The sequence below is a fragment of the Papio anubis genome, chromosome 4, assembly GCF_008728515.1.
Source record: "Papio anubis isolate 15944 chromosome 4, Panubis1.0, whole genome shotgun sequence".
Classification (NCBI taxonomy): domain Eukaryota; kingdom Metazoa; phylum Chordata; class Mammalia; order Primates; family Cercopithecidae; genus Papio; species Papio anubis.
The window spans coordinates 15,739,536-15,752,492 of record NC_044979.1 but is presented as its reverse complement, the minus strand read 5'-3'; the positions used below and the strand labels follow the sequence as shown (position 1 = coordinate 15,752,492).

At 40.1% G+C, this 12,957-nt stretch overlaps 1 long non-coding RNA gene across 2 annotated transcripts; it reads left to right on the top strand.

Moving 5' to 3' along the window:
- Positions 1 to 2,790: 2,790 nt before the first annotated feature.
- LOC108585193 lies at positions 2,791 to 12,146 on the top strand. 2 transcript variants are annotated; one of them, XR_001901296.3, is made up of 3 exons: positions 2,791 to 3,357; positions 5,832 to 5,966; positions 7,838 to 12,146. It is a non-coding gene; the product is annotated as an uncharacterized LOC108585193 (long non-coding RNA). The 2 variants fall into 2 exon arrangements; XR_004183417.1 differs by having other exon boundaries at positions 2,791 to 5,966.
- The last annotated feature ends 811 nt before the right edge of the window (positions 12,147 to 12,957 follow it).

Below are 12,957 nucleotides of genomic sequence, written 5' to 3'. Positions count from 1 at the left end.
CCTGGAATTATAACGACTGTGGATTTCTGAGTCCTAAATGGTATGGAAACAGTTATGGGAATGAACAGCCACGCATGAATAAGAGAAGATAACATGGAGGCTGTTAATTTGTTCTGATGAATTTAGGTGGCTTTCAAGCCTCTCTTTCAATGCTCACCTGTCTGTAGGATGCTCTGTGCAATGATCAGGACTTCTTTTCCTTCAAATTCTCTAAAACTTAACAATATTCACACAGACCTGCACATTTCTACACAAACTGACTCTCTTGCTTGCAATGTCATTTTGCTTATATAACTGTTAGCCTCCTAAAGAGCTAAACCTAGCTACAATTTTATGTCCTTTGTGAAGTTTTCCAGAATTTTTGCAGCATATCACAGGAAGGGAAAATCTGCCTCAAGTCTCTACTAGCTCTACTTGACTAGTGGTGATTGCCTGAGACATTTCTCTATTAAGAAGGATTCTGAAGCTGCATAGCACCCCTACAGAATCAGCATCTGCATAGGCACAGCACAGGGTTCAAGTTTCATGGTTTTGCCATCCAAGCATGTTTAGCATTTTAAATATTCATATTTATTACATACCTGTAGTTTATGATTTGAAATGTGTTAAATAAGTCTTCCTCTTGGGTAAGTTGTAATGAAAATAATCTTGTAAGTTTAAGGAGAGGAAAATAATACCTGTTGAAAATTAGAGCCTGTAATAGGACTTTATAAACACCATCTTATTTAATACACTTAACAATTCAATGAGGCATGTTTTATAGGAGGGGAAAAACTTGAAAGCTAGTAAGATTAAATAACTAGGTCAAGTTCATAACAACTAGCAAATTTAGACTTAAAAAATCAAGTGATTTGACTAAATCATGCTATGACTATGCCCAACACTATCTCGAGTATATATATATACTTTTAATAACCCTCAAAATGGCTCACTGTGTCCAGCACACAGTACCTGCTTAATACATAGCTGATCCTTAAAGCTCAATAGGAACCCTTGGGCATTATTCCGTACATTCTTGATCACTCTGTGTCTACGTCTCAGATTTTCCACTTCAGATTAAATGATACTAGAAATATGCACACGTCTGGATTCATCTAGGTTAAATGATGCCCAGAATAGAGTATTTTAAGACATCTTGTGCCCCCTTGTGGAGGGGAAGGGACATTAGAAAGAAAATCTTTTTAAGAACAAGAACTAGGGAGGAATGGGGATGAGGAAGGAAGCTCAGTTGCCAAGGTAACCATCGAACCTCTTTCCAGCCATCCACATCAACCCTTTCCTCTCCTTCATTTCCATCCAAGTGATTTCTCTTTTTTAGAGCTCAGCCATTACACACACAGTCTTCTTCTTGCGTATCTCTTGGATCACCATCTGTCTGTCTTTGCTACAAAGGAAGGGCTAGAAGATAGTACAACAGGACAGTTCTTAAAACCTAAAACCTAAAACACCATCAAAATTTCTAAGTGTATGTTTATTTTTATTTTTATTTTTATTTTTTGAGATAGAGTCTCGCTCTGTCACCCAGGCTAGAGTGCAGTGGCATGATCTTGGCTCACTGCAACTTCCACCTCCCAGGTTCAAGTGATTCTCCTGCCTCAGCCTCCCAAGTAGCTGGGATTACAGACGCCTGCCACCACACCCGGTTAATTTTTGTACTTTTAGTAGAGACAGGTTTCACCACGTTGGCCAGTCTGGTCTCGAACTCCTGACCTCAGGTGATCCTCCTGCCTCAGTCTCCCAAAGTGCTGGGATTATAGGCGTGAGCTACCACGTCTGGCCTAAGCGCATGTTTCCTATACTAACAAAACCACACTTCAGCCTCGAATGAGAACAGTCTCCTGAACATCTTGCCTCTTTGCCTTAGTCAGAGCTTCAGGTCTAAGCCTCCCCAGAATTTCTAGTCTCAGCAGAAAGATCAATGACAGGAGACTCTCCAGGTGATGAAATTAACCAATTCAGTAACCTGAGTTGGCATCCTCCCGTTTGTTCACCAGCTCACCTCCTGCCACAGGTATATCCTATTTCTCTCAGCCATATATGCACAAACCCCCTCCCCAGAGCACACATAAGGAATTTGGAAGACGAGAAAATCAGGCAAGATATAGCACACCTTGAGGGCTGGAGTATGGTAGCCTAAGCCTGGACATCCATACATTGAGAACTTGACTATGTGCAGGCAAATCACAGGTTCTGCACACATACAATTTTTTGTTCTCCCTGAGAACTTTAGTATTAGAGTCTTTTGTAGAATTCTAGCTTCGTTCCATTGCTTTCACATTGGCCAGCAGTCAGAAACCTAGTTACAAATATCCTCCACGCAGTCCCTGGGTGAGGGTTCCTGGGGACAATGGTTAGGACTCAGGAGAGGGTGGAGTTTTTGCACAGATGTCTGCCCCACCCAGCTCAGTGTGACACTCCAGGCACAGAGATAGAAGCCTGAGTCACTGAGGAGGAGCTTCTTAGAACTCAGGATGAACCGCCTGTCCTGGGGCCTGGAGGCTGAGAGATTCTGGGGCACCTCAGAGCTGATCTGGTCAACACCAATGGAGTAGAAGAGCAGCTGGAGGCCCCTGCCTGCAGCCTGTCGGTACCAGTATAGGTTGGGGTTTGATGTTCCCTCCACAGTGCACTCCAGAGAGAGCGGGCTGCCCACAGGCTGCACCAGGGTCGCTGGCCATTGATGAATAGTCTGAGATCTGACCCCTGTGGGAAAGATAAAGTGCCATTTACGAAGGAGCACCCCAGCCTGGCTTGCCTTCCCCAGACAGAGGGGCAGCTCAAGCTCTTGCATGGCACAGGCACCTGGAATCCATCATGGGGAGTAGACCGGGGGAGCCAAGGATGCAAAGCATCACTGGGCCAGGGAAGACCAACAGAACAAACTCCTTCCCAGGAGACAGAGAGAACCAAGAATCATCAGATCAGCCCTTAAGGCTGAAGCCCCATATCTGTTCCAGACAATCAGAGGAATAGACTCAGGAGTGTCAAACCAACAGTTCAGACTCTGCATTCACGGGATTGCGGTGAGGGTGAGGATGAGAAAAGAGGCTTGCCGGAGAGGAGGGCACCCACCAAAGAAAGTGCCCAGGAGAAGGGCAAGGGGAGAGCAGAGCATCATCCAAGCCAGCCTTTCCTTCAGCTAGTCTGGGGGACAGACGCCTCCTCTTCTGGGCCAGTGACGTGGTCAGGCCGCTCCCTCTGGGAGATCTGCTGCCAGAGCAGAGGAATCTACCCCTTGAGCTGGGGAGGAAACGAGGCTAGTCTTGTTTTAAGAGTGTGGTGAATCACCCCCGGCCTCCCTGGGAACCAGCTGTACTCTGCACTTGGTATCTTCTTTGCATTTCTGCTGACATCCCGGTATGTAAATATATTTAATGACTCATTGTTTACCTGTAAACTAGAGGTAACTCTCTAGCTCCCCTAGGAGACATCAGAAGCCTGGGAAACCGTCAGAGAAACTGTGATACTGAAAGAAGGATGAAAAAGGATTTTAGTTTATCTGAAATTGGAAACTAGAGCTAGACATGTTACCTGGGAGATGAAAGGATAGGGCTCAAGAGATTCAGGTATTTTGGGGTAATCAAAGCAGAAATGCTCAGTTCTGAGGGCAGGAAGCTTCTACGACAGCCAAACAAGGGATCGTCTGCATAATCTTCATCCCTGGCAGACAGGTTTTGAGACCTGGACAGGCAGAATTAACTCCTGAACTGATCAAAGTTGGAATCTGTTCCACGTGCCTCTAACGGCCCAGCTGGATCTAATTTATCCTCTAAATGCAACATGAATAACAGGAAACATCACAGAGCCTTGGAATCATATGGATTTGGGTTCATTTTGCAGCTCTGCTTCTTGCTGGCTTGGGAACTCTCAAGCAAACCCTCATTCTCAATTTTCTTATCTGTAAAATGAAAATAATGATGACGATACCTAAAAATTGTTGAAAGGTGCTTTTTGCCTGGTGCACTGCAGGCAGGCACTCTTACACGTGTTGGCTTTTTTATTTTTTTCTTTTCTTTTCTTGACTCTAGGAAAAGCCTATGTCTGCAGCAAAGATTGGGAGATTTACAGTGGGATGGGGTGGAAGGTGGGGGCTGAAGGGACCACAGAGCCACAAAAAACACAGTCAAGCCACCAATTCATAATAGCTAAGGATTCATAATAGCTAAGCGTGGGAATCTGCTAGGTAGCTGCTAAAACGTCATTCTGCTGAAGTGGGACTTGGGACCTTGAGATGCCTGGAGGACACCAGCACACCCTTGGAAACTCCTCTTCCCTCTGTCTTTGCCATGCTCTGTCCTCTGAAGGATTCATATTCAGAACAATTACTCAGTTTGTGTTGGATGTGGCGCAGTGGTTGGAGACGAGAACCCAGGAAAGAACGCTGTAAAAGCGGCTGAACAGGGAGAATCAGCCTTAACCAAATAAAGCATCTGTAACACTTTCCCATTTCATCAGGGCCCAGTGATGTCATATGTTTGTTGTTGTTGCTGATGCTACAGTAGCACAATTCCAAGTTAACGTTGGGGTTCTTGCTCCTGATAGTTTCGGCTGTAGCACATTTTTTTGTTTGCATTTGAATACACCATATGCATAGGGGAATGTTTTGTTTTTTCTCTTTTCTAAATGGAATTAATCCTCTTATAACATTTATTTAAATGATAAATCAAGTGGTAAATATAGTTTGCTTGCAGTGAGCATTTGGAACATATGATGAAAAATAGCTATAGCCAACGCAAGAGCAGTTTTCATTGGCTGTTCTACAGTTGTTCAATCTCAGTTTTTAATAAATCTGGTAATATAATATCTGTGCATATTAGGATTGCAGGGAGTGAGGCCAAAATAAATATGTGCACACATAACCTGTTCCTTTCTTTCCATTTCTGTTCTCTTTCCTCTTTGCCTTTGAAATTTTTATTTAGTACTGAGTGGGGATAGGGGGGAGAGAAAGTGGACAGAGGGTGGTGGGAGATACAGGGAGAAAGAACAAGAATTGCTTTTGCTCTCAAGGGTACCACATCATGTTTTCCTTTGGCTGGCAGTCTTTTAACACCAGCATATCGCATGAGACCTGACTTCACTCATCAGCTGCATCGGCTCAGTGTCATTACCACGTGTAGAGAGCAATGTAATCCTCCTTCTTAGAGATGTTGCAGCAGATTGGAGGGTGCAGAGATGTATCAGTCAGATCAGAGTAACCAGCTGGCTCCTGGCTCCTGATCATTGTCACAGCTCAGTAGCTGGAAGCTCCTTCCATATGGCTGATGCCTTTAAAAAAAATCTCCTCAGTCTCCATCCCCATCTGCAATACTGTTCAGTTATTCAATCACTTAAGTCATTCATGTATTGAAAAGGGGATGGGGCTGTGATCCCTCTGCTCTGTGGCAGTACATCTACAAATGGGAGAGGCCTGGCCGCACATCTGGCCTAGGTCTGGAGGTGTCCTACGGAATTGAAAGCTGGCTGGAGCTGTCATCTTAACATGTTCTGGTCATCTTAACGTGTCCACCTCTCTGGCAAGCCTCTTTTCAAATCTTTTTGTTACCATCTTCGGCTTTTTCCCTCCATACTAGATTCTTAATGAATCACTGCCAACAAGAGAAAGCTTTATACATGAAGAAAATGGCAATAAGAATGAAATCATCTTTTTAATTTTAAAACTAGTATATATTCCTATATAATAGGAATGGAGGATACTTGCAAAGCCTATTTGTTCCTCTACAGAAGAGTTTAAAATTACCTGGGCTAATGGAAAGAAGGGAGAGTCAGCCAGTGAGATGCTCCTGAATGCCCTGAATTGTGACTTACCTCTTCTTATCCACATCCTGATCAAGGAAAGGGATGAGAGAGAGGTGGAGAGAGAAGAAATGGAAATTCGAAAGTTTTGACGGCTGAGGAAAATTGTGCTTATTTCCAGAATGAGATGAACAAGGTCCTGGGTCCCTACATGTCATACTGGCTAGAGACTGGTAAGTAGAAATGACTTGTGGTCAGCAGAATAATGGCTCCCAAGGATGTCCACATTCTAATCCCCAGAATCTGTGCATGTGTTAGATTACATGGCAAAGGGGAATTAAGGTTGAAGATGGAATTAAGGTTTCTAATTGGATGTCCTTAAAACAGGGAGAGTAGTCAGAATTATCCAGGTGTGCCCCAAACAATCATAAGGGTCCTTCAACATGGAAGAGGGAAGCAGAAGAGAGTCAAAGAAAGAGATGTGGACATGGAAGCAGGCAAGAAATGCCATGCTGCTGGCCCTGGAGGTAGAAGGGGGCATGAGCTAAGGAATGAAGGTGGCCTCTAGAAGCTAGAAAAGGAAAGGAAATGGGTTATCTTCTAGAGCCCTCAGGGAAGAATGCAGCCTAGCTGACATCTTGATTTTAACTTGGTGAAACCTGTGTCAGACTTTAGAGTTATAGAACTGTAAGATAATAAGTTTGTGTTATTTTAAGCCACTAAGTCTGTAGTAATTTATTAGAGCAGCAGTGGAAAAAATACACGGCTCTAGAATGTGTCTTAACAGAGGGACCTGAGGTAGTCTCCAACAATCCCCAAAGATCTCAGGATAGATCAGGAATAGCCATTTTCTCATTCAAAGGAAAACAGATTAACTGAGAGAAGCCATCAAGCCTGAAGAGGCATCGTGTTTGAAATGTGTAAGGCACAATGTACCTGCTGTGGATCAACACAACCTCAAGGACAGACAGACAGACACACCGAGGGTCAGCAGATATCAGTGGGGACAAGTGTTGATGACCATGCAAATGAGAGTCATGAAGGAAAGTTAAATGATGACCAAAGACTAAGTACCTTCCCCACAATGCTTTGATAAGTACTTTTAATGCATCCTGGAATTTAGACACCACCCGGGGAGAAAAGGAAAGGGAGAAAAGCATGAATTGTCTGAGAAATCCCTGAATTAATCATGTATACCCCAATGCAACAGGGATCTAGATATAGAATAATTTTAATTGTAGAAAACAAAATTATATTTTACCCACCCCTATTTGATGCCCATGAATTTCACATCTAGCTTACATGCACATAAAATTCAAGCTTAGATAGGTGGAAAACAGAAAATTAAGAAGTAATATTTGCCTTCTAATAACTTATCTATTGGAGGAAGTAAAAGATAGAAAAGTAGTTCAGATGGCAAATACTAAAAGAGTTAGGAACTTCTGCTTCCACTTATGATGAAGGAACTTCTCAATCTGTCCACTGTGTAATATTCCTTGAGCTGCTGTAATAAAGTACCACAAACTGGGTGACTTAAAACAACAGAATTTATTGTCTCATGGTTCTGGAGCCTAGAAGTCTAAAATCAAGGTATCAACAGAGCTATGCTCCCTCTGAAACCTGGAAGGAAATTCTTCCTTGCCTATTCCTAGTTTCTGGTGATTTGCTGGCAATTTTTGACATTCCTTAGCTTGCAGCTACATAACTTTAAACTGTCTTTGGCATTACATGGCATTTTCCCTGCGTGTTTCTGTCTTCCCACAGCTGTCGTCTTACAAGCACATCAGTCATATTAGGAGTCCACAGTACTCCAGTATGACCTCATCTTAACTAGTCACACTCGCAATGACTCTATTTTCAAACAGAGTCACATTGTGAGGTACTGAGGGTTGGGATGTCAACATATCTTTTACTGGGGTGGTGGGGGGGTGGCAGGTATAATTCAATCCATTATACCCTCCAATAATAAACACCTAGAAAACTGGGCAATATACATGAGATAATTGTTTTCTAATATTGGACAATAGATGGCACAAGACTGTGACCCATAAGAGAAAGGAAACAAACGAGCTGCATGCTATGATCATTTCTGTTTTCTACCCAGAACTTCCTGGGTTGCTGTGCACACAAGAGGGACCCGAGCAGAGCACGGCACCCTGAAATTCTTACTGAGCTGCGGACACAACTCAGAGAAGAGGAGGCCATGCACGGAAAGAGCCCCACAATTTTCATGCAGTCTCATTGAGTCTTTGGGTAAATACTAAGCTGGCATCCATTGGGTGAAACTCCACAGGGGCAGGCAAAGAATAAATACTGGGGAATTAACAACTGCTGGTGAACTACAGTATGAATAATTACTAGATCTTGGTCAAGGCCGAGAGAGAGACAGCTCTGAGCAATCAGAATAGCTTTGTTGAATACCTGGAATATTTAACAGGTATCCTAGGAAGCCCATAACTTAGAGTAGGACTCAAATGACATAGAATAAGTCTACCATCCATTAACCCTAACAAAGCTTAGAAGAGCCCTTGAAAGGAAAAGCAGACAAGTTGACCTACAAGCAAGTCAACTGCCCACTAGAATAAAGCTCAACACTCTTTGAGAGAAGAAAACAAAATTCAGACAATAACAAAGTAACATTCATAATGTTGAGCATCCAGTGAGAAATTATGGGGTATACTTAGAAGCTGGAAAATGTGTCTATACTAAGTAGTAATATTAGGCAATTGAAATCAACCCAGAAATGACAGAGATGGTGAATCAAAATAATGGGACTTATAAATAGCTATTATATTAAAATGGCTATTATTAAATATGTTCAAGGATTTATAGTAAAACACAACATAATGAAGAAAGAAAGAGAAACTATAAAAAAGCTAAGTAGAACTTCTAGATCTGAAAAATATCTGAAATGAAAATTTTGCTAGATAAGCTTAAATTGGAGTAGACACTATGGGATAAATGTCTATGCACATGAAATCAGGACAACAGAAACTCAAAACGAGAGAGGGGGAAATAATGCTAAACAACTACAAAAACTGGAAGAGGTCTCAGGGAACTCTCAAACAATATCAAGTCACCTAGCACACATATCACTGGAGTCTTCATATAATATAAAGGAGAGAAAGTGGTGGCAGAAAACAATTATTTTTAAAATAGTGGCCAAAATGTTTCATACATGATAAATAATATCCACCTACAGATCCAGGAAGCTTAGCAAAACCCAAACAGAATAAGCCCATACAAGTTTGTTTATGAAAGAGATTACTTACAGGTACGAGGCTCAGTGTAACTTTCACATAAGAGACGGACTCTGAGATGGTCCTTGAGAAGGCATAGGGTTTTAGACTGATAAAAATGACATTAAAAGGCAAGAAAGGATGAATGGTGCAGAAATGACCAAAGGTACAGAGGCTGTAAGTACAGGACATCAGTGAAGAGTAGTAAGAAGACGAACCTAAAGGGAGAGGAAGAGAATGCATGAAGATAGGTTACAGTAAAATTTCCTAAAGCTAAACACGTCCGTGTCTGAGGGAATTCTATGATGGAGTAACAGAGGCTGAATTTACCCTCAAACCTGAAACAATTAAAATGCATGAAATATTTGAAACACTGGACAACAGATGGCTCAAGACCGTGATCCTTGAGAGAAGTGAAATGAATAAAGTGAACTCTGTGATGGCCCCAGTTTATAGCCTTTTTCAGGCAGTATTACAGGGAGGAGAAGCCCAAACAGCATCTGGCAGGCTTTCTGAGTTAAGGAGACTTGTATTCAGGGTTTGAGGAGGCCGAAATGGCTAAAATTCCAGGGAAGAGACCCAGGAAGGAGAAAGTGGTAGGTGGGAAGAGCTCTGGAATGTGCATCGGACTCCCAGTGACTCTTCAACTGCTCTGACCAGTGCATACAAGAAAACAACCTGAGGCCAGGGAAAGACCACTTGATGGATCAAGCAGAACCATCTCAAAGTCCACAAGGTACCAGGAACAGATGGTGTTTCCATCAACCAGCGTGGGAGACCTCCTAGCACAGAGGGCATTGAGGAGAATTCTCAGAAGCGGATCACCCCAGTACGGAGGGCGGGAGGGCAAATTTGCTGTACACTAAAGGTTGTCCTAGATACAACTTACAAAGCTTCAAGACAAGACTCAGAAATATCAAATTGTTTCTATGTAATCTATCTGCATCACAAAATAAAGTCCCAAATTTCTTTAAGGGATACAAATACTCCAGTAGCTAGAAACATCAAATTCAAATATCTGATACCCGATTTTAAAAAGCCATATATGCAAAGAAACAGAAAAATATGGGTCATAAGGAGGAGAAAAACACTCAACAGAAACAGATCCAGAAATGATACACATGATAGAGTTAGCAGACAAGGCTATTAAATATATATTCAATATGTTCAGCAGGATAGAAGAGAGTGTACCTATGTTAAGAAGAGACACGGAAAATTTGAAAAAGACTGAAATAAAACTTCTTCCAATGCAAAATACAATGAATGTGATTTTATAATATACTGGATGGGATTAACAGCAGATTAGGTATCTCAGATCGAACTTAAAGATGAGGTAATAGAAATCATCTAGGATGAAAACAGAAAGAAACTGACTTAAAAAAAGTGAGCAGAGCATCAGTGAGCTATAGAACAGCATTAAGTAGCCTAATATTGAGAGTCCTATGAAACTGGAGGACTAATGCAGAAAAAAGAAATTGAATAACTAATAGCTGAAGCAGTTTTGAATTTAATGAAAAGGAACAGCCACAGATTGAAGAAGTTTCATGAACTCCAAGCACAAGTAACATGAAGAACACTTTAACAAGATACTTTATTGCTGGATTGCTTAAAACTAATAATTAAAGAAAAATCTTGAAAAGCAGCCAGAGAATAAAAGACACACTATGTACAAATGAACACAGTTAAGAATGACTGCAGTCATCTCACTAGAAACAATTCAGGCAAAAGAGTGTGAAGAAACATCTTTAAATTATTTAAAGAAAAAAAATCCTGTTAACCTAGTACTCTAGATCCAGTGAAAATATCTTTCAAAAACATTGGCACAATAAACTTCTCAGACATACAAAAACTAAAATAATTCTTCGCCAGGAGACACATACACTACAAGAAATGTTAAAGGATGTCTTTCAGACAAAATGAAAAAAAGTCCAGATGGAATTGGTAAGCCAGCTCCCTGTGAGGGATAAAAAGGAAAAAAGGGAAAAGCCTGGATTTATAGCATTTTGACCAATTTTATGAATATAAACATTCCCACCATGGCCAAATTCAAACAAACAACGATTTTTAACAACTGGTTCACAAAATTTCTGAGTATCTAACAACTGGGTCCTATGAGCTGATACAAACCAACTACAGACTATTACAGATAGAATATCATTAGTAAATATGTAATAAATATAAAAAACAGTATTTGTGTTATTTTAAAAATCTCTTTTAAAATAATTGACTTTCTATTTCCAGCGAAAACAAAGTAAGGGACAAAATATATAAAGCACTAGTTTTCAAGACATTAGACATCAGGCAAGGAAGGACAAGAAAAAATGAAGTAAGTTTTATAATAACCCAAGCTTACCACATTCAGACAATTTCCAGGCCATGGCACACAGAGGGGAAATCCAGGGGGAAACCATCAAACTCCTCCAGTCAAGGAGACACAACTGAGAGGAGAATAAGGCAAGTAGAGTTCACAGGGCTGAGGACAGCAGAGGAGAGAGATGGGCAGAGAGAATTTGTGAGGTCTTCAGAGGGCCCACCCTCAGTATTCACAGGGTATTAACAAGACTATGAGTGTGAGAAAACCATCTGAGATTGGGAAAATAACCATACAAAGGATTAAAGAGAACAGTAACTGAATTTCCTGTAGGGCCAGGAATAGGGTATAATTTCACCAGCCAAACTCAAAAACATTAAAATTCATGGGGCATTGAGACAAGAGTGTTTTGTGTCAGAAGGGTTTTGGCTCACAAGTGGAGAATAATGATCTCTAAACTAAACGCTGCTCTGCTGTCATCTAATAAATGATTAAAACTAGGTACAAAAGAATCAGATTATTTCAAGAAATGTAACTGTATTCTAAAACAGAGCTCAAAAATATTTATAGAAAAATAAAAAGTCCAATACAATTAAAACTCAACGTATGGAATAAAATAAAAAAATTACCAGGCATACAAAAAAAGCAGAAAAATGCAATGTATAATGAAAGGAAAAACTGGAACAGATGTTAGTAAAAAAAAGATAATTTAATTTAAAAATAAAAAAGTTAAGCTAGAGATGTTAAGTAGACATAGAAGATAATTTTAAAAGCCCCAAATCCAACTTCTGGAGATGAAAATGACAATATCTGACATTAAAAATACACTGAATTAAATTAATGATAGATTAGACAATGTAGAAGAAAATACTAGTAACCTAAGAAGATATAGCAACAAAGGCAAACCAAAAATGGAGGATAGAGGAAATAAAATAATTTTTGAAAGGAAACAGACAATTAACTATTACAGGACAACTTCAAGTAAACTAACATAACTGGTTTTAAAAGAAGAGAAGCAAGATGGGAAGAAAGAAAAAATTATTAGAAGAAATCATGACTGAAAAGTTTCTAAATTCAATAAAACTCGAACCTCACATATCCAAGAAGCTTGACAAAACTCAAGCACACATACACAAAATGTACCAAAGAATATCATAATTAGATTTCTGAAAATTAGTGTTAAAGAGAAAAATCTTAAAAGCAGCCACAGGATAAAAACATGTTTTGTACAGTAGAATAAGATAAAGATGACAGAAGATTTCTTGGTGAAAACAAAGCAAGTGAGAACACAGTAAAGCAACATCTTTAAAATACTGAAAGAAAAATACTGTCTTTTTTATAATGACCAGCCTAACAAATGTGAGGTAATATTTTATTGTGGTTTTGATTTTCATTTTCTCTAATGATTACTGATGTTGAATACCTTTTCATATCCCCGTTGGCCATTTGAGTTTCTACTTTAGAAAAATGTTGAATAATCAAAAAGGATGATTAGTGATGTTCAGCACCTTTTCATATACCTGATTATCTTCTTTGGAAAAGTGAAAAAATGAAAACACATATATTCTTTGGAAACAGGCTCTTTGCCTTTTTTTAAAAATGGATATTAACCCTTTATCAGACATCTGGTTTACAAAATTTTCTCCCATTTCATGGTTTGCTTTTTCATTTTGT